We start from the raw sequence: 19,643 nt of genomic DNA, 5'->3' as shown, positions 1-19,643 counted from the left end.
TCAGCATAGAGCAGCTCCCGGACAAGATGGTTTAGGGTCTTAGTATGGGCCTTCAGTCGCCTTAGGTTGAATAGGCTTCCATCAGTACGATATCGAATGTAGATACCGTCCTGATCATCGAGGTCTGCCGAGGCCCTTTGAAGCATCATACTGAAAAAGACTGTGAATAGGGTAGGAGCGAGAACGCAGCCTTGTTTCACACCATTCTTTATTAGAAAGGGCTCAGAAAGTGTGTTGCCATTTCTGACTTGGCCGTGCTGATCCTCATGAAGTGAGATGATCATTTTAAGGAACTTGGGGGGACAACCTAAACGTTCCAAAATCTGCCAAAGACCTTTTCTGCTCACAGTATCGAAAGCCTTGGTGAGGTCGACAAAGGTTACATAGAGACCTTTGTTCTGTTCCCTACACTTCTCTTGCAGTTGTCTGAGAACAAATATCATGTCTGTGGTGCTCCTGTTGGCTCTGAAGCCACACTGACTTTCAGGTAGAATTTCTTCTGCTATAGCGGGTATTAGTCTGTTCAGGAGTATTCTTGCCAAGATTTTGCCAGCAATGGAGAGCAGAGTAATACCACGGTAATTTGAGCAGTCTGATTTAGTACCTTTCTTCTTATACAAGGTGATGATGACTGCATCACGAAGGTCTGAAGGTAGTTCGCCTAGTTCCCAACAGCGCACCACAAGCTCATGAAATTTAGCATGGAGTGCAAGGCCCCCATGTTTCCAGACTTCAGGTGGAATTCCATCAACCCCAGCTGCCTTGCCGATTTTCACCTGCTGTATGGCCTTGAGGGTTTCTCCTAGAGTGGGGGCAGTATCCAATTCGTATTTCACTGGTTGTTGTGTGATGGACTGAATTGCTGAGTCTTGTACTACACGGTTGGTACTGAAAAGAGTCTGAAAGTGTTCAGACCATCTATACAGAATGGAGGTTTGATCTGTCAGAAGCGTTTGACCATCTGCACTGAGTAGTGGGCTTTGGACTTGGTATGTAGGCCCGTATGCTGTTTTCAGGGCCTCATAGAATCCTTTGTGATCCCCTGTATCTGCACATAGTTGAGTTTTTGCAGCTAGATCGGTCCACCATTTGTTCTGGATGTCACGGAGTTTCTGTTGGAGCTTGCTGCAAGCAAGACGAAAGGCTGTTTTTCTAGCGTGACAGGAAGGCAGTGCACATGCAACTACAATCATGGCTTTGTTCTGAACAGAGCACGTTAACAGAGTATTGTGGTAAATGTATAATAATCTTTCATTAAATGACAATAAGCACAATTTAATGTAAAAAAACACATTCAAGGGAGACATTAGTGTGTTAGTAATTACTTTTTCTTCAGAAATGAGCACTTTATGTCACTTAAGATGATGGAAAATAGATAAGAGTCATACAACAAAATACAAAAATATATTCTGAGTGCCTATGTAAAAGTGAGTAGAAGGTTTACGCTTGACAAAATGAACAGTCTACTGTTTGTTAAAGCACTGAGAACCAACATACCTTTTTTCCTCATTCAACAATGTATCCAATAAGCCTGCATGTTTCCAAATGCAAACTTAACTTTCCTTATTCACATAAAATATACATACCATTTAGTTAAACATATTTGAGCCTGCTAATCATTTTTATACACTGGTTGACACAATAAATAATTCATAAGGACTTGCTTTAACTTTTATGCTTAGATACTCAATTTCTGGGCCTCCACGTCAAGAAAAACATTGAGGTGCTGGAGTATGCCCAGAGAAGGGCAATGAAACTGCTGAAGGGTCTGTAGAGTAAATCATGCGAGGGGTGGCTGAGAGAGCCTGGAGAAGAGGAGGCTCAGAGGGGACCTTATCACTCTCTACAACTACCTGAGAGGAGGTTGTAGCAAGATGTGAGTTGGTCTTTCTCCAAGGCAGCTAGCAACAGAAAAAGAACAAATGGCCTCAAGCCGCGCCAGGGTAGGTTCAGGCTGGACATCAGGGAGAATTTCTTCATTGAACGGGTTGTTAAGCATTGGAGTGGGCTGCTCAGGGATGTGGTAGAGTCACCACCTCTGAAAATGTTCAAGAAATGACTGGACATGGCAATTAGTGCTATGGTTTAATTGACATGATGGTGTTCAGCCAAAGATTGGACTTGATGATCCTGATAGTCTACTCCAGCCTTAATGATTCTATGATTTTAGATTTAGAAAGTAAGGAAAACAACATACTGTAGACTCTCTCCATTACTGAAAATTTTGTTTCTTCTAATTCTGTTAAGAATGATAATCCTGTATGTATAACCTTTACCTTGGTAGTATTTTCATAGAAACAGAATAGTTGCAAGGGACCTCTGGAGTCTGTCTAGTCCAACTGCCCTGCTCAAAGCTGGATCAGCTAGAACAGGTTGCTTGGGGCTCTCTGTTCAGTTGGGTTTTAACTGAGGAAGACTCCACAGCCTCCTTGGGCAACCTGTTCCAGTGTTCAATCACCCTCACAGGAAAAAAAAGAAAAAGGGGTTCACACTCAGACAGAGTTTCCTGTGCTTCAATTTGTGTCCTTTATGTATTGTTCTAGTCTCTAATTGAGTAGGCATCACTGGCAAGAATCTGTTAGTGAGAATAACAAGAATTTTCTCAGTGGGAACAAGGAGATACAAAGTACATTTCTTCGACAGAATTAGAATGACAAAGGTAACTTTTACAGGTAGTGAGAATAAAACAATACTGATAGATGGAATTAGCCCAAGAACACAGCTGAGCTTAACTACTCTGCTTCACAGTCTATAAAATAGGTTGTCCTTTGTCAAGTCCTTGTAAGGTCACAGTTGCAGCCTTGTCTCTAATTCTAGGCATCATACTTCAAGAAAGACCCTATCAGTTACAAGAAAGCATGAGGAAAAAAAGAACAATGAGAGGTCTATTGGCAAGCTCTCTCAGGACAACTGAATGATCTCGGTGAGTTAGCCTGAAGTACAGAAGACTACAGGTAAAAGAGACAACAAGATGATATTTGTGATATACACAATGCATAAATACATATTGTTTTCATAAAGAGATTTGTTCTTCATGCCTGTAGCAGGCAGAACTAGGGATAATACTTTTGCATTCAGCAAGGAAGATTCAGATTAGATATTAGGAAAAAAATGTCTTTTGCAAAAGTAGTGGTGCACTGAATTAGATTGCTCTGGAAAGCATCAATCTCCAAAACTGTAAGCACATGGAAATATATATTAGAAATGACATAAATATGGATCGCTGTTGATCACAGTCTGAATGACCTCTCAAAATTCACGTAGTCTTCTGAGCCCTTAATATTAGAATTAAATAAACATGCACTTATTAATAATACATGCATTTAAATAAAGCTAATCTGTACTGATTTAAAAATAATTCAAGAAACATCAACTTATCTCTTGACAAAAATAAAATTAAGCACTGTTTAACCAGAGGAAGAACTAAAATTAATATGTATTCTTGAGAGTAAAAATCAAAACTGAAAAAAATTCTAGAATTATAACCTATGTGATGTTTTTTTAAGAGCTGAAGTGGAATGAAATTACTCCCCGAGGAACAGAATAATAACTGGAGTCAATTCTTTGTTGCAGAATTAAAGCAACATTGCTGTGTTGCTGATGCTGACACAGTATTTTAGGCTTCCTTAATCTATTTTTTCCTAGATCTATGATTTATGACATCTGAGGACTGACCTTTAAATTTCCACCCTAACAAGCAGGTTTATTTGCACTCCTCAGTAATAAAAAATAAAGGCCTCTAGGCCAGTATGTATTAACTTCTTTAAGCATATCACACTGTCTCACATATAATCTCCTAGAATTTGTTACAAGCAACACTATTTGAGGTCTAACTAGTTTCTAGTGTTCTGAAACAAATCTAATTTATACAATCTAATGTACCTTATTTTGCTACTTAACAGTTATTTCTAAAGGCAGCTGAAAACTACCCTACTGAATCAAACTAGCTTCTAAAATGCAATGCATCAAAGAAAAACATAGAATTTTTTTTTCCAACATGATTATGAAATAAGTATATCTATTAATCTTAGTTTGTCAAACACCACACATATCAACTGCCTTTCTACTAAAAAACTATAAATGTCAAAATTTCTCTAATTATCTCTTTAAAAATATGACATTGAAGTTAATGAAAGCTTTTATTTAGATGAATTTTTAGATAGAGGCCGGACTTCTTCAAGACAGATATTATATACATTGAGTCTGGGATACGGTGGCTTAAAATCCATGTGGCTGCAAATACATATGTCCACATACTTATACCAGAGGAAAAGATGACTATTTTCTCTTTAGGTACCAAATTGTGTTAATATAACATCAGAATTTAAATACAGTTGTTTGATTAAATGCATTTCTCTAAATTCTTCTGAAAGTGTATATTGTTCTATGTCAGTTACTGAGGTAGAGGCACCTCCAAGATAAATCTGTTTTGTCAATATGCTACTCCCAAATCTTCACTTCTTCTTTTAACTTAAAGAGGAAAGAACTTGGGGCACTGAGCTGTAGCTCAAAGCAATGGACAATGCAAAGTCGTAGGGAGAGATGAAATTTCCAATAGCATCACAGCATTTAGGGGGAACTTACTTGCCATTATGATGATTCATAGTCTTTAAAAATGCAGATTCACTCGAAATACCAAAACCAAAGACACCATTTCAGCTAGCAGGTGCATCAGACTTCCATTATGTCAATAAAACAAAAAAAGGACCCTGAAACCCCTACAGTTACTGAGTTATATGATTTTACAGGCAGTGGCCTACTTCCCCTTCTTTAGCAACACTGATGAGTAGGTAGCCAGTGGGTAATGAAGAACTGACAACAGTGAGAAGACCCCTCATTTCTCCCTACATTATAAGAAGGTTCAATTACACTTCTAAGTCTAGACTAATCACTTCAGTCTGGAAAAAGCAAAAGCTGCATCACTGGCTAGGTTCACAGTAAATCTGACTGACAGTGTTACCCTTACCACATCAACTTCCTTTCTGAAATTTATCCATATTATTAAAAATATATATATTTAAGAAATACAAATTATAAAGATACAAGAAGATGTTTAATTCACTGAAGCATATTAAATAAAATATAAAATATGTGAGTGCTAGTATTACAGACAATAAGCCAGTACCACTTGACACCACTGTTCAAATGCTTGAAATTTTAACAATGGATATTACTAATATAGTTTAACACAGATGAAAAACACACTTTTCATTAGTTTCATAAAGGGCTAAGTGGAAGAAAAATTATAATAGGAAAAAAACAAAGGAAAGAAACAAGGGATAATTTTCCCAAGATGCTGATTTACCTATAGAACCTTGTGCGAACATCAACAATTTGAACAGATATTCACCATTCCAGTGTCAATATAGCAGTGAATTTTTAGAAAACTCATTAAGTGAGGTTATCAAATCCATCAGAAGATGAATGTGCACATACTCTCATGCATTTAATGTGCTAGATTAAGACAATTTGCAAGAATGTGTGCTGAAAAATGAGTTAGCATTCTTTCTAATTGAATCAATGGGTAATGGAAATGGAGGAAAAGATAACCAGCACTTTCCACTACATTTGACCAAAGAAGGACTGCAGTAGGATAAAACCTTTTCACTATTTAGGTCTGTAACACTCTGAATACCAGAAATACGTAACTTAGACTTGTAAACTAGACGTGACAGTGACATCCAAACACTGACCCAAAAGGAATTGGCAAGATAAAATGACTTTACTTTCTGACAAACAAGTAATACATGTTTATTCCAGCAGGACATTTGAAAAAGTAGTTGTTGGTCTCATCATTCAAAAAGTGATGAAAAGTTCTAAGTTACTTCAAAAAACTATTAGAGTTTAAGGAAAAATAGAGGTTCATCCAATGACTAATTAGAATGACAGAGGCATTCATCTGACTCATTGGTTAGTCACAGTACCATAAGCAGTAAAAATAGTGTCTCATCAGTCTTTTAAACATTTATTCCTTATTTTACTTGAAATTGATATTAGTCACTTTTCTAGTGTACAGAAGGCACTTATTATACAGGTAAAACTCAAAGAATAGAAAGTTTATAAAATTTCTGTCAATCTCTCCTACATATTTGGAGTGATTCATTATAATGGGCCATGAGCAGCAGGGTGACTCTGAATGGAAACCTGTAATTAACTTTGTTCCATGTTTTATTGATAGTTTTTGCTGTGTTCTGAGATCTGATCATGCATCTTGAGCAATGTGCAAACCTATGGATCACACTGTTCTTAGATACCCTGGAACTGGGGGATATATGCAAAACTAAATAGATCAGATGGAAAAAGTACCACATGCCTTGTAATCTGTATACACATTTAAATACTCCCTTTTCTGACACCTGTTTGTAGTTGTTTCTGTCTCAAAGCACACTTTACATTTAATGTGAAACATGGAAGTCAAAGTTCTTTTTTATTGTCTTGAGCCAATATTTACCTATGTCAGTCATGGGCATGCTGACATAGAATAAGAAAAAATGCATATTCTCACTTAAAACCAAAAACATTGTACTTTAAAATGTTATAGATCCTATACTTCAAAGCAAATTTAGAGTTGCAGACAATTTGCAGTTACAAATTTGAGGAGAGATGAATGGGTGTGAATGAGCCTTCTGCTACCCTGGAAAAAAGTCACCCACAAATTGGGAAAAATATGTTGCTTTTTTTTTTAATATGGGTAATTTGGAAAAGCTAAAAACAAATTTACAAAGTCCTAAAAGACCCTGGATTATTATAAACAGATGGTGTGAAAGGCATTTGAAATCCCTCCTGTAAGCTGTGTTCTACTTCATATAAACAATATCAGCAGAAGCTTACAAACTAGGATCTTCTTCCAAAATGTTTTGATCCTAGTCTTCACATCTGGTATCACATTCCTGATCCTATGGTATACTCCTATGATACATCCATTTTATGTTTCTAAACTTCAATAACTTACTTAACTATAAAGCCTCAGTTAGAGGAGATCCCTGTAGTGTGATGAATGAAGCAAATATTAATGGAGAAAAAAAACCAAACCACCCCATAGTACAGTTGCATAACTAAGGACTGCATCACAGACATGAAAGAAAGAAATTAAAAATGCAGAACCACAAATATTTCTGAATTTTGTATTGAATGGTCAATTTGGCAGACTTAATGCTATTCCTTTGAAACTATTTTCATGCATGTGTATTTATTCAAATTCAGACTTGGCTAATGGTGGAAGAAGAGGAAGAAAACTGACAGTGTCACAGACAAATCTAAAACTGACTATATGGAAGATCCTCTTAATTAAAATCAAATCAGGAAAATAAGTGATGGATAATAGGAAGCGGAAACCTTCTGTCAGAAACACAAGTTGTATTTTGTTTTCACTGACAAACTTGGAACATGTGTGAACTGAACCACAATTCTGTATATTGGCAGCCACAGGCAGTCATGGAAGTGTGAGCTATGTTTTAAAAACTCATAGACTTATTTAACAATAATGAAATTTACTGAAGATTTTACACGTTTTTGCATTGTCTTTTAGGTCTTCAGTTTTAATAACACATTTAATTTACATTTCCAAGCATTCTTCAATATTCTGTCAATATGACAGGCAGATTCTTGATTGACAGACAACCTCTTGATTTTGTGAGTTAAGGGTTTGTGACAATGTGCTAAAAAATATGAGCATTGCAGTGAAATCCCAAGATGAAAAGCATTGCTGCAGTATTATACTGTTTTGAAATAGTTTTTCTTACTTAGTACAATCGTTAGGGAATTTTTGCTCTATTCTTTCCAATAAACAATTCTCTAATTTGACAATCTAAGCTGTTTACAGTGACTTTTAATAGCTGTCTATCAATAGCTCATCTTTTCAAGCAATTTAAAAGTCACACAGGCATATATGTCATTCACCTTGTATTATGATCATCTACTGTGAGTTATAAAGCACTGAAAATTTCCTATGAGACAAAACACCTAACACAGTGAAGGCCTAATCTATTTTCAATAAATTACCAACTTCATGCTGTGAGTCATTAAGTCATAGTAAGATTTAGTAATAGCCTGCAGGAGTAAGCCCAGGTTTGCAAACCGGGAAAATCTGAATACAAAAATTCTACCTGTATCATAACTTTGACCCATATCCTTAAAATTACTTTAAAAAACTCCAACCCACCAAAAACCAAGCCAAACCAACAAACAAAAAACAAAACCAGAAACAAATAAACAAACAAAACTTAGTATATACATAGTTTTATAAATAATTATAATAAGTAAGCACCTTCCTCACATGAGCAACGCTAAACCAGATGCTAGCATGTAGCTAACTCTCATCGGCTTAAGCAGACATTATTCCAAAACTTCTTCAGATATTTGACATAAAGATGTTAAAATAGGACTTATTCCTTTAAGTTTCTATTCTTGGTATCTTTCTCACATTAAGAAAAAGTGCTGATTTTTCAGCCAAATATCAGGAGAACAGAGATGTGGATCACATGGGTCTGTAGAGGGAACTCAGAATAATGCTAGCAGGTTACTTTTCATTAAAATTTTGAAAGATGCTTTTATTCAATTTTCTTAGCTGCAAACAAGAACAGCAACAAGATAAAAAGGGTTTTCCAAATTGGTTTCCATTAATAAAAAACATAGGACAAAGTTAGATTTTGGCCAATGAGTATTTTTTAGTTAAACAAATTATTTAAATCAGTACAACTGGTGAAATATTCAAAAAAAGCTCTTATTATATATATTATATAATATATATATTATATATTATATAATATAAATTTTATATATATATACACACATATTAAAATTATCATCTCACTCCACGAGGATCAGCACGGCCAAGTCAGATATGGCAACACACTTTCTGAGCCCTTTCTAATAAAGAATGGTGTGAAACAAGGCTGCGTTCTCTCTCCTACCCTATTCACAGTCTTTTTCAGCGTGATGCTCCAAAGGACCACGGCAGACCTCGATGATCAGGATGGTATCTACATTTGATATCCTACTGATGGAAGCCTATACAACCTAAGGCGACTGAAGGCCCACACCAAGACCTTAAACCATCTTGTCCGGGAGCTGCTTTATGCTGATGATGCCACCCTTGTTGCCCACACAGAAGCAGCCCTGCAGCGTTTAACATCCTGCTTTGCAGATGCTGCTGAGCTCTTTGGGCTGGAAGTCAGTTTAAAGAAGACTGAAGTTCTCCATCAACCAGCACCTCAGGAAGTCCCCCATCATCCCCACATCACCATTGGCCAATCAGAACTCAAATCAGTCCAACAGTTTAATTATCTAGGTAGCCTCATCTCCTCGGATGGTAAGATTGACGGGGAGATAGACAACAGATTAGCAAAGGCATATAGTGCTTTCGGAAAGCTTCATAAAAGAGTTTGGCGAAATAAACACCTGAAGAAAAGTACAAAGATCAGTGTTTACAGAGCCATAGTGCTGTCTACTCTCTTATACAGATCTGAATCATGGGTCATCTACCGCCACCACCTGCGTCTCCTAGAACGCTTCCATCAACGCTGCCTCCGTACGATCCTAAACATCCACTGGTCAGATTATGCGACCAATACATCTGTTCTTGAACAGGCAGCAATCACAAGTATTGAGACCATGCTACTGAGAACACAGCTGCGATGGGCAGGGCACGTCTCCAGGATGAAGGATCACCACCTCCCTAAGATCCTGCTTTATGGTGAACTTGCCACCGGCTGCCGCAAGAGAGGAGCCCTGAAGAAAAGATACAAGGACTCCCTGAAACAACATCTCAGCCTTGTCCATACTGACCACCATAACTGGTCTACTCTGGCCTCCAATCGGGATGCCTGGAGACACACCATCTATAACACTGCTGATGCTTTTGAGAAAGCACGCGGGATCACCCTTGAGGAGAAAAGACACTGTAGAAAGAATCGTGCCTTGCAGAATATACCATCTAAGGAGTCTTTCTGCTGTGCCTTTTGCAACCGGACATGCTTATCTCGTATTGGCCTTTTTAACCATCAACGCGCTTGTAACAAACGTGGGTAGAGCCCTTCCCAAATCTTCGTTCACGAAGCCTAGCCATGATGATGATGATGGCACACATACACACACACAGATCTTTTGAGTTGTGTTTCATTGTAAAAACTGAGTGTATAATGGAAAACAATTACTTGTATTGATCTCTCATGTGCATCCATTAAAATGCAAATAACCTTTCAAAATATACTTCTTTATGTAACTTTTTTCAAATTTCTGATAGCCTTTCAGGAGTGTTTTGAAAGCTGTCAGTGTTGCAGCTTTTTTATCCCTTCTCCAAATCACAGTCTTTTTCTCCTCTACATAGAAGAAATGAGGGAGATAGATACTATAATCCATTCCAGTGCTACTTGGCTGATGCATTTGCCAATTAATGTAAAAATCATCCTCTGAAAGCAATATTTAATTACTACAGATATTTAGATCATATCATGATATCCCTACCAAGCCTCAAATACTTTTAAAATTACCTAAGTAACATTTTATATTTCTTAATTATTAGTCCACTCTTTCTAAAAACCAAGGTCTCTAAATTAAAGAAATGTGGTGGATGAAATGTTATCTTTTGCTACCATCAGCAAAAAGATTTTTCTCTATGAGGTTGTATCGAATAAAAAAGCTTAGTAGGCCACTAATGGCCATGACCTGTGGCAGGCTTGTTGTACCGAGTAATTGAATTATTTCCTTTTCTAAATCTCCAAGCATGCCACTAAGAATGCTAGGTCAGCATATATAGTAAACAAATCACCAATCACCCAACAACTGCTGCACCATCTGCCTCCAGAATGAAAGATCTCTTCCCTAGCTTGAACTTTTGGACCTTGAATTTGACCCTGTCTGAACTTTTGTTATGTTAACAAATGATTTTGATGGTATAACTGTGAATCTACATACAGGCCTGGTGAGGGAAACACATTAATAAGTAATTACTTACTAAGTCAGGTTGCTTGACCCAGGCATGCAAGCTCTCTATGTTTATTTCCTTCTCACTTTTCCATATTGTCACTGCAGCTTTAATTTCTCCCTTCTCCTCCATGAATCCTTTTATACTGATCGCATCATTGCTCTTGGCAATTTATTCAATATTTCTAGTACTCTTTGCATGAAATAGCTCTGCTGGAATTCCTGTTTATTTCTAATTTCATTTTGTTTCCACTGTTTTTTCAAACAGCATGTTACAGTTAATTAAAAACAGATATATTTAGCATAGGAAATGTTTGTAAATTGATACTTTTCTTTTCTTTAGCAATGTTTTGAAACTGTATATTATTAATGAAGTTACACAAATAATTACCCTAAATCTCATATTCAGGTAATTACAAAAATAAAATTAACATCTGCTATTACAAATGCATAATGTCAGGTCATAATTGGCAGGTTAGGGGTTAACACAAGTAAATTGGACATGGTACATAAACACAAGATAAATTATTGTATGGTAGTATAATTATACTCTAAGCATTATGTTAATTATAATTTATATGAATTCAATAATTAAAGAAAACAAGCTCTTCCCTTAGTTTTCTATTCATATTCTTCTGTGTACTAAATTATTCTATGTCAACTAGGCTGGCTCTGGACCATAAATCTAACAGCAATGCAGAGTGATAATATTTTTAATGTCTGAGAGAAAGCTTAGTTTATATGTTAGATTTGAAACAAATGTTTTGCTAATTAAATGGGGTCAAAAATAAACAAGATAGAGTTAAAGAGGGCATAGAAAATCCACTTGTTGGCTGTCCAAAGAACTAAATGATATATTTATTCCTTTACAGATACTGACCCAAAGTCTTATTTTGCAAAACTAAATTAGAATGGGTTAGATTCTCTAAGGACAATTCTAGAAAAAAACAGAAAATCCTATCATATAAATACCTGATTGAAAATAACTTTTAGAGATATATTATACATTTCCTTTCATAAAAATACAATATTTTCTATATCTCCTTTATACAAAAAAAGGTATTTTTAAGCACAGTTTAGATTCTGATGTATCTACAGACGTACATTGAATGTGCTGATAGTGAGTATGAAGAAGTTTTACCAGGACATCACCTGAGTAATCTTCTCTACCCTCACAGTTAGAAGATTAATCCTAATATGTAACCTCTCTCCATTCTTCAGATTAAGTCAATTATCGTTTGTTTTCTCTAAAAACAATGGAAGCATTGTCAATGTCCTCCTCATAATCCTCTTTTCATTAGGATGGTGAAGAGATAAGTGAGGCAAAATTCTATGGAGAGGTAATCTCTTTTAAATGGATATAGTGGTGTGGTAGCTTTAGTCTAGGCCTTCCTTGGTGACCAGTTTGTAACCTAGGAAGTGGTCATATTACCCAGTATTCCCTACGATTTTTACATAAGCCAGGGGTATAAAGAAGAAGGGAGGAGAGGCCATCACTCTCTTTCCTTCCGGTGGCTCTGGAGGTGTGGGTTCCCTGCTGTCGGGTCTGCCATGTGAGGGAGTGGGGCCTGATGAGGCCTTGTGGATCTTGGGAGACGGAGGGTGCTGGCTGTTGTCCTGCGCGATTTCTGTTGTCCCAAGGAGAGTAGTAAGATATTCTTTTGCTAATTCTTTAGTTGCTAGATCTTGAGTTTTTGATCGTGTATGTTTTATTTTGGTTTTGTTCCTTTTTCCTTCCCCCTTCCCTTTCCCTTCTCCTTTTGGAATTGTATATAGTATTTCAACTGTAATATATTTAAATACATTTATTTTTAGATAGTTTGGCTAGTCTGGATTTTTATAGTTTTTTTCCTTAGCGCTTTGACGGAGGTATTTTTGTGCTGAGTCTGGGGACTTGGCGGGGAGCCAAGTAAAACAGACAAGTGGTTAAAAACCACACTTTGGGGGACTGTGCTTCTTTATCAGATCTAAGGAAAAGCAGATTGATCTAGACGGAATGGAGAATGGACAGATATTTTGCGGTTGCTTCCTTTAAATGTGGTAGCAAAACTTTACGAAATAATTTGATCCAGTCACAATGATACTGACCTGAATAAACAAGAATTTTATTTCATATTTTTGCATTTGTCTCCATTATTAGCATGTTCTGACTCACCTTTTGCCACCTTTAGGTTCCCTCACATTCCTAATGTCACAGATTTGATAAGTGAATAGGGATGCAACCTATAGCTACACTTAAAAATGTTGACCAGAATGAAATCAACAACATAGACCTAACTGATATATCTTGTCCAATCACTTGCAATATATAGAGCAGTTGCTTTCAGTCATATATTTTATGATGATTTCACCTTTATCTGCAATTCCTAACAAAAAGATCTTGTCCATCCAACTTCTAGAGTGGTTTTGTTTGTTTGTTTGTTCCTTTACTTCCCCACTGTTTTCAATTAAATCATGAGAATGGTGTTTAGTAATCTACGAAACATTTTCTTAGTTGCTAAAGATCCACAGAGCAAAAGGTTTGTCCACCACTGATCTAAGACACGGGTGCCCAAAGGTGGATTCATTTGCAAGATACATTCTGATATAGCTCTTCTCAGAGTCCTTTCCCATGAATTCCTCCATTAAAGGACACAGACAAATGACCCTAGCCTGATATTAAGCTAAGTGAATAGATCAGGAGAAACCACTGGACATGACATAAATAATTGCTGAATATAAGAAATAACAAAGTGAGAAGTTGGTAACATTTGCAGATGGAGCCATAAGGAGTCTAACAGATGGTTAAGGGTGGAATTTGACAGGTAACGGGGGACACTTCAAGATGTGGAGTCTTCCAATGCCAGAATTACTTAGGTAACCTCCCCATGTATGTGTCTGCAAATAAACTTAAACTAGAGTTTCTACTGACAAAACGCAAAGCGATATCATCAGTTTCAGGCTTCTGCATATCACAGTAATCAGTGGAGGTACAGAGGGCTGTATGACAGTACACTTCTTGCTGTAGACAAATGGTCATTTAAAAGTAGGTCTGGTGTTGTATGGGTCAAGCTGCAAGAAAGCAAAATACAGTATCAAAATTGAATTGAAATACTTAAGGGTTATTCTTGCTCGAAATCCGATAATGTTTACTTCCAGTGGCTCTCATTACTTTCTCTGTGTGGTCTGAACACCCTGGGCAGATTAAGCCAGACACATTCTACCATGGAAGTTCTAGCTTGATGGTAATGACTGAAGAGCAGTGTAGGAAATTGGCATTTTGGTTCCAGTGCTCCTCAGATTGGGCTAATGAAACTGGAGTACACAGAGGACAAACACCTGAGCTCATTTCCTATGCAGGATGTTCACCTTGACTGCATTCCAGTGTTGCACATTAAGGGGTTTTCCAATTTTACAGCAAAACTCTACAGCAGTATGGAATGTTCTGTTACTTACCTGCCTGTGCAGGCTATACAAATAAGCAAAGGAATTTTCTTGAGTTCAATCTTATTTTAATTATTCATAAGCAATTTTACTTAATTATTAGGACTGCAACCAGCATAAAAATGTTATATTCACGAGTAATCCATTTTTTTTCATATAGATAACTGACTTACAGACTGCAGTTGTTTTGGAGCTTTTTGTTTGCATTTTGGTTTGCTTTGCTTTTTTACCATGGAAAAATGTGAAGCAAGGGACGTACCCTTGGTGGAAAAGGATCTGCTCAGAGAATATTTAATGGAAACTGGATAAGTCCATGGCCTGTGATGGGATGTACACATCAGCCCTGAGGCATCTGGCAGATATCACTGCAAGGCCACTCTTGATAGTCTTGGAACAATCATGGTAACTGGGAGAAGTGCCTGAAGACTGGAGGAAGGCGAATTCTAGTCCTATCCTCAAGACGGGAGGACATAGGGAACTACATGCCAGTCAGCCTCATCTTGATCCCTGAAAAGGTAATGGAGCAGCTAATCCTGGAAAGAATTTGCAGGCGCATGAAAGACAAGTCATCAGGAATAGTCAACAGAGCCTCATCAAGGGGAAGTCATACTTCATCAGCGTGATAAACTTCTATGATGATATGACTTGCGTAGTAGATGAAGGGAGACCAGTGGATGTTATCTACCTGGACTTCAGTAAGGCCTTTGACACTGTCTCCAATGAGATCCTCTTGACACACTGTTGATATATAAACTGGATGAGGAGACAATGAGCTAGACTGAAAACTGGCTAAATGGCTGTGTCCAGGGATTGGTGGTCAGTGAAAGAAAGACTAGTTTGGCCAGTAACTAGTGGTGTACCCCAAGGGTCAGTGCTATGTCTGATCCTGTTTACAAATGTTGATTAATAAATAAAAAAAATCTAAATCATTCATTAGTAAAACAAATCCTTGCCCTGCAGCAATAAAATACTTACATTATATTTACGACATTTGGTGGTTAGTTTAAGAACTCTCCCAAATAACTTGAAGCACCTTTGTAAGAAAGATGACATTCTGTTTACCTAAATCACTTTATACACTTCAACAGCTTTTTATAAATGAAGGACGTAATTGAGCCATCAATAAAAGACTATAATCTGATTCAATCAGAGACTGCCAAAAGATTCAAGATTCTTGATGTTATTCAGACAACAAATACCACACTATAAAACATCTACAGAAAGTATGTGTCTTTATGTTACTCCTTTTCTGAATTTGGGTTGCTGAATACCTGTTACTCTTTGCATTTTCTTTGAAACCTTTTTCTTCAGAAGAAGAAAAGATGTCTTGACCTTTTCATTTTTCCAGATTATTTACACCAAAAATAAGGATCTCCATTCATTTGCCTGGCAAATGTGTCTGTAGCACTATTTTCCTTCTACTGATGTATCCTGATATACTACTTGTCCTCTGATAATACTCCAGAAGAACTCTGGTCTTCCATACATGTATCACAGAATCACAAAAACACGGAATGGTTCAGGTTGGAAGGGACCTTAAAAATCATCAAGTTCCAATCCCAGTGCCATGGGCCATCACTAGACCAGGTTACTCAAAGCCCCATCCAACCTGGTTGTGAACATTTCCAGGAATGGGGCATTAGTAAGAATCTACTATACATCTACTATTGTATTTCAGTCCTATATCTGACTCAGATATCCTCAAGCACCTCAAGTTGTAGAAGTTGCGTAATTTACCCCACTGAATTAAGCCCAAAGCATAACTTCCTTTCTTTTGCAGAATTATATAATTCTTGTAAAATTTTGGATATCTTGATCCTATGTTCAAGATTCAATAGCCAAAAAACCCTTAATGTTTCTATTTTCAGATGTCTGATCACCAATTTCCGTCTAATTTCAAGATATTTCCCAAGCAGAATGCAAGCTGACCTACAGGAAATTAAGCCTCTTTATCAATAACTTTGCATCAAAATTCAGGATTGCACTTCAGCAAAAGCAGTTGAAAGAAATGACATTCAGATTCTTCAGTTTAGAACATTTTTTATTTTTAGTTTGCTCCGCTGAATGCAATTGTGGTATAAGTCCCTTTCTGACAAGTTAACGGCCCTACTTTGTAGCACCATTACAATATTACTATTTTGTTCTTGCTTGTTAGTACCAAAAACTGAGGGCAAATGTCAACAATCTTCTACATATTTTGAAAAACATTCACCACTTTGTCATCACATGAAGATTATTGATATTGTCTAGTCTTATATGAAACCCTTTTCCAATTAAGGAATCCAGAATATATAAAAACATCTTCTCTTAACTATGTCATAGTTCAGTTTGTACAAAAAGACTCTAAACAGGTGAATAAAAATGTATTGTCACTGTCCATAATGAGGTCATTAGAAAAATCAAACCAAGTGGATCAAGAGAACAGTCAGTGTCCCAGATTATGGTACAGGACTTAAGATGTCTTCTTTGAGATGCCTCAGAACTACTAATATTAAGTCATATTTCAGTTTCTTTACAGAAAATGTAAATTTCAGTTTATTTACAGAAAATGAAACAGAAAAAGGAATAATACAAGGAAAGATGATTCAGTGTAGAGAGTCAATAAACGAACACGATCCCAGTTTGGAGCCAGAAACTGGAATCCTTTATTTGGACTCACAAGTTCATATTTAAAGAGTTCAGGGTTTACGTATTTAACAAGGGGTTTATATATTCATGGTATTAAAATTGATGAGTTTCACAAAGATGAGTAAGGGGAAAACCCAGGTTAACACATTTTTGGGGTCTTAGGAATTACCTTATGGAAAAACCCTATTTTATCTTGAGGACTTTACAGGGGGATTAGGTATTGGACAAGAGATACTGAGTATATATATGCAAGGGGGGAACACAATGGGTTTTATGCAGAGGTCTAATGAGATTTGGATGTGGATTCTCTGGCTTGGGCAGGACATGTGATAACATCATGTATGGAGGTTCTTTACATTCTGCTGAAGAAGGTAGGAAGAGTCCACAGAGATGAGATCAGTGAAAAAGGGTTTTTTCCAGTATCTGTCAGTCCAAGGCTTTGTTTAAACTTAGCAGTTTTTCTCATATCCAATTTTTGGAATCCAACAATTCAACGTTTACTACAATATTTTTCTTTTCTAATTAGACCATTCTGTATTTAATTTCAACACTTTGACATATAGTCATTTATATTTTTATTATTTATATCATCACTGCTTTCTTAAAAGAACAGGCATAGGATTAAACCAGTTGTAAGCCCCCAGATAAACACAGAAATCCAGGGGAAATCAAGGTGAGGGTTTTTTTCACATTGTCTCTAGTGTTAGTGGCAATATTTATTTTTAGTAATATTTATATTTTAGGCACCAGCTGAAAAATGTCTTCTTAAGTTATCTTTGTTCCCTGTATAAGAATCTTCCATCCAGTTGGCCAGATGACCTTTGCTGCTCTTTGAGGTCTGAACTGGCTATGTAGGAAATTCAAGTACCTACTTCAGGGTCCCTCCCTTACTTAGACTTAGTCCTAGGCCAGTTTTTTCCTTAGAGCAATGAAAAATATGACAGGAAAACCTGCTCCTGACCTCTTGATTACACTGGAAAATAGGTGGATTTTTTTCAATTTACTCATGTAGCATTTCTGAGTTCTTTCCTCCTGTAGAGTCTCTGACAGGAAAAGACCACAAATTAGATAGCAGTTGTCCTCTGGCCTCTTCTGTCCCCTCCTTCCATCATAATAGCATAGATGTGCCAATTATTGCTAAGTAGTCTTATAGTTACAAAGCACAGAAGATACCCAAGCCACATTCTTAGAAATTGTGCTAAGGTCTGGCTACTGAGCTGGCACTAAAATAAAAGTGGAACTCTAAGTATTGAGGCTGGAAAACTGTATTCCTCCTGAATCAGATGATAGGAGAGAGATGACGTTTTGAGTAAGAACATGCTGACACAGACCTAGCACTGAGCAGATGCAATTGTCCTTTCTGCTTTTTAATTCTCATTCTATATTATCAGAACAAGTAAAGTTCTTTGATGGTTGTCCCCTGGTAAAGACATTATAAAAGACAGAAGTCAAAAAGAAGATACCAAAGCAATGTTACATCCAGCTCATCATCTCCACTGCTTTTTGCAACTCACTTCAGCTATTAACTGGAATTGAGAATTCTTTCAAAAGGCAGTGGTACAGGAAAGCACTGTCGAGCACATAAAGAAGATATTAATGAAGATGGCAGTTGCCATCTGGTTTTCAAATAACTTTATACAGACTGACAGCTAAAAAGGGTGTTAAACACATATAAAATTTTAGACATGATGAAGTCCTTTCAAGGAAAAATTATTACATGATAAAGCTGAAGTTACAACCAAATTTACTTTGGTATACTTTTTTTATTTTTATCATGGATCATATCAGCATGATCCCATAATGAGTTGCATTAGTACAACTAAAGTGCTGGAAAAATGAACGGTCTAGCTTGGACAAGAATGTCCTGAGCAGGTGTCAGTGGTGTAACCCATGACTGACATAGTTATGGTGTGAATCAACAGATATTCTTATATGAATAGTTCGCATTGTTTGTTAATACATCTGTGTAGCAAGAATATTCTATATAATCTCCTATATTTTAGTACATAAATATAAATATCTTTCCATGTGTTTTTTCTTCAGAAATAACTTTATAAATTGTGTACCAAGTCTATCATATATTATATGTATTACATGGATCCTGCATTGGTATGGGGATATTAGTGATTATTGGTATCCTTATTTCTTGTCTCAAAATGAATTTATTTGCCACCGTAATCCATATTAGTCACTGTAGTTGCTAACACCAGTTTTTGGATTTAATAGTTGGTTAGCCATTGGTTGCTATTTAAAATGGGTATGTGCAGTGCAAAACCAGTATGTAGCTGTCACAGCAAACATTGCCTGCCGGTCCTTTACCATTCAGTTCACCACATCATTTAAATGTTTCAATAAAACACACTCTTTTGAATTTATATTGACAGAAGTTTTAAAAATTTTCATGAACATAATCTACAACAATAACTCTAAATATAATATGAGTTTCAGAGAAAGTGCATTCAATAATACAATGTACACTGAGTGTCTCAGGCAAAAAGTTGCATTGTTTATACCACCATGAAATTGTGTAGAGATAGAAAAAAAATCCAGATCTTCTTACTATCTTTGGGCCTACACACCTGCTGTAACATGAGGTACGTTCATACATTATTCTGCAACAATATACTTGTATTTTTAGTACATGGAATCTCAGCATTGCAATGATTCCA

The 19,643-nt window shown here is 36.5% G+C and overlaps 1 pseudogene; it reads left to right on the top strand.

The window, feature by feature from the left end:
• Nucleotides 1-13,790: 13,790 nt before the first annotated feature.
• Nucleotides 13,791-14,276, top strand: LOC113974785 (annotated as a pseudogene).
• The last annotated feature ends 5,367 nt before the right edge of the window (nucleotides 14,277-19,643 follow it).

The sequence above is a fragment of the Neopelma chrysocephalum genome, unplaced genomic scaffold, assembly GCF_003984885.1.
Source record: "Neopelma chrysocephalum unplaced genomic scaffold, ASM398488v2 Primary Assembly neopelma1_23b, whole genome shotgun sequence".
Classification (NCBI taxonomy): domain Eukaryota; kingdom Metazoa; phylum Chordata; class Aves; order Passeriformes; family Pipridae; genus Neopelma; species Neopelma chrysocephalum.
This window is presented reverse-complemented; position numbering and strand designations above follow the sequence as displayed.